This window comes from Mus musculus, chromosome 13 (genome assembly GCF_000001635.26).
Source record: "Mus musculus strain C57BL/6J chromosome 13, GRCm38.p6 C57BL/6J".
In the NCBI taxonomy this organism is placed as follows: Eukaryota; Metazoa; Chordata; class Mammalia; order Rodentia; family Muridae; genus Mus; species Mus musculus.
Genome location: NC_000079.6, coordinates 116087133 through 116090046, shown reverse-complemented (window position 1 = coordinate 116090046; position 2914 = coordinate 116087133). Strand labels below are relative to the sequence as shown.

General features: G+C 34.8%; 5 annotated features.

The window, feature by feature from the left end:
- Window positions 1983-2619: an enhancer, noted in NCBI's record as "E1 enhancer fragment used in the reporter constructs". NCBI's record gives its function as "activates a minimal Isl1, thymidine kinase or TATA-containing CMV promoter in motor neurons of electroporated chicken neural tube or transgenic mice, and in transfected 293T cells" and the evidence as "EXISTENCE:reporter gene assay evidence [ECO:0000049][PMID:26447474]".
- Window positions 2301-2460: an enhancer, noted in NCBI's record as "320-479 E1 fragment used in the reporter construct". NCBI's record gives its function as "activates Phox2a-induced expression of a thymidine kinase or CMV minimal promoter in transfected 293T cells and in hindbrain of electroporated chicken embryos" and the evidence as "EXISTENCE:transgenic organism evidence [ECO:0001131][PMID:26447474]".
- Window positions 2341-2383: a protein binding site, noted in NCBI's record as "Phox2 oligonucleotide at the E1-4 site". NCBI's record gives the evidence for it as "EXISTENCE:protein binding evidence [ECO:0000024][PMID:26447474]".
- Window positions 2357-2368: a transcriptional cis regulatory region, noted in NCBI's record as "mutE1-4 region that abolishes E1 enhancer activity when mutated". NCBI's record gives its function as "necessary for E1 enhancer activity" and the evidence as "EXISTENCE:site-directed mutagenesis evidence [ECO:0005528][PMID:26447474]".
- Window positions 2450-2462: a transcriptional cis regulatory region, noted in NCBI's record as "mutE1-3 region that abolishes E1 enhancer activity when mutated". NCBI's record gives its function as "necessary for E1 enhancer activity" and the evidence as "EXISTENCE:site-directed mutagenesis evidence [ECO:0005528][PMID:26447474]".

Genomic DNA, 2914 nt, shown 5'->3' with positions numbered 1-2914 from the left:
GAAAATCAATAGAGAAAGACATTTCATATTGAACTCTGGTCTCCACATACATATGCACACATGTGTGCATACATCACTACATATGTACACACATATACAACTCATACAACAATCTACTATTTTATAAGGCTGTATTAATCATCAGAGAGAACTGTGTGAAGAGCAGGTGGCATCCCTTCCACCAGAGTTAAACCTAATTGTGAATTGTACTTTTTTTATTATAAAATTAAAACTACCCATGAAACATGTTGTACTGTTTCCTATAACATTGGATGCATTTGGTGTACTAGAGATCTTAAATGACCAATATATTATTATTTCTTCAAATACATTGGCTTACTTATGTCTTTCAACCCACAAACAATGATAAAACACAAGAATGAACAAAATGAAGGAAATTTACCAAATTTAAATGGCTACCAATTTTTTGAATATATTCTGTGCTCAAAATCTAGAGAAAGAATATTGAGATTATATTAAAATACAAGTGAGTAATGATTTGCGAACTCTTGAATAAGTTAAGGACAGAATGTGAGGCAGTGTTGCCACTATTGTAACAGGAACAATGGCTTTGTATTGCTATTTAACATATTTAGTGATGTAATACTGAGATGTACATCTGACATCAAATGTCATGATGCCATTCATCATTATACATTCAGTAGATAATACTGAGTATATAATATTCTGTTCTGATATGAAAACTTAAACAGGATCTTGGGTTGTGATTCATATGAATACAAGGATACTAAAAAATAATGCCATCTAAAAACAGAATAAGGTATATTGTAGCTGTGCAGCTCATGTAAGGGGCAGATAAAACCAATTCTACAGTGCATTCATCAAGAAATGTCATTTTTAAAGAAAGCCATCTTCAATGGTGAAGTAAGTGGTATAGTCTTCAGGTGAAATCCCAGAGGTATGGGGGATTCTCGACTTTGAAATGTGCCCCCACCCAATCAGGCCAACCACTGCGGTCATATAACCTCTTCCCCATCCCCTCAATTATGAAAAAAAAATTAATGGACTAGACTGAGGTTTCCGAGCAAATGTATCATGACTTTACTTAAAGGAAAACAGAAAAATCTAACTGTGCTCAGGCAGTTGTCTTGTTTGATGTCATCTCTTTTGTAATCTAAATTATCTTTTTAGTTAATTATTTGTCTTAAGGATCAGTTCTAAGAGAGCCAAAGCACGGTCCTATTTAGTGCACTTATCTTGAACTTTTGTTAAGAAAATTCACAGCCCAGGTCAGCAGTGAATCAGCATGGTGCACTTCCCTTTAGGTTTTCCAATAGGATTTTACCCTCTCCTGAATTGAAGACCCTGCCTTTCTGGTGGTCACATGGTTGGCTGTTAAAAACAACAACAACATCAACAACAAAAACAAACAAACAACCGAAGAAGAACAGTGCTTTTTAATAGATGTGGGAAGACTTTGTTACTTACATATCAAATAATTATCTTAGCTTAAACTACTGGTGTTTAGAAATCTATTTGTCTTGCAGATACTTGAAAATATTCTGTTCAAAGCAAGCTTGGCTCAGCTTACAAGAAAGCTTTCTTCATGCTCTTGCTAACAGTACGCGTATTTGTATTATTTTAAGAAATACACATATTTACATATTATTTGTTCATGTCTATTTATGTATATTTACTTGCATTATGTGTCATAATGCCCACCTGGAAAGAAGAGGACAACTTGTTGGAGTTATTTTTCCACCAATTCCTGGTGAGTCTGGCACTGCCCCAAGAGTGATTCTTGAGTTTGTACTTATTTTATTTTTCTCCTTAATAATGTGTGTGTGTGTTTTCTACAGTTAAATAACTCACTAAATAAACAGTGTAGGAAGATTCCCTTATGCCAGCATTTGGAATCAGCGATCAGAATCAGGCCTCACAGGATACTAACAGACAGGGACTTCCAGGTTTGAGGCTGCTGAGTAATAGATAAAACCTGTCACCTCTTTTTGTGGACCTGCATTGAGACACAGTTGCTCCTCCTTTTCAAAGTAATCAGTTATAACAAAGTATTGCTTCTATGTTTCATGCAAATAGGTTTAAAGTGTTGCTTAGACAATCTTATATTTAAGGAAAAAAAATACTTCCATCAAGAAATTGTACAAAAGAAAATGGACACACCAGCTGGATAAATCTATCATACGGAGGGGTGGAGGAGGCAGGCACTTTTAATTAGCTGAGTGAATGCAGTTTGCTGAACACAGAAAGCGCAGCCCCAGTGATATTAAAATGTGCCTAATTTTCTGTGAAAAAGTCCCATCTGAAAAGGCCTGACCACAGTCAATCATACTAAAAGCCACTGGTGCTTAATTTGATTTACCAATATAAAATGCAAATTAGGTTATTAAGTGGAGTGGCAGACAGAGTAGGGACCCTTTCAAACCATCAAGTTAAATGCAAGCAGACAGCAAACTGGCTGTGCAAAGAAAATTTTAGCATATTCGTTTGATTAGTGCTACAAAAATTTAATTAGGTTGGCTAATTACTTGACAAATTGCTCTACACTAGAGAAAAGGCAGAGGAGTATTTTTTTTTTTTTACCTTTTTCATTGCAAATATCCTGTGTGTATTTTAGCCCAAATGCTATCTGCCAATTTGCAAAAGCCTTATTAAATGAATAGAAGATGGTTTCCAACAATAGCAAATAGTATAATGCATTTAATTAGGCAAGACCCACACCACGGTACCCATGTGTCCATACTCTCTCCTGACTAAAAATATTTAACACAGTATTTATATGTGACTACTGTCAAAACAGATTATTAAAAAGCAGTCTATTGTTAAGGAAGAAAATAGTGTACATGATATAGAAAATAGATGTTTGTAAAACTACTACCTCCCAGAGGTATTTGCTTGTAATAATTAAATGAAGCCAAGGTGACATGCTGAGGTT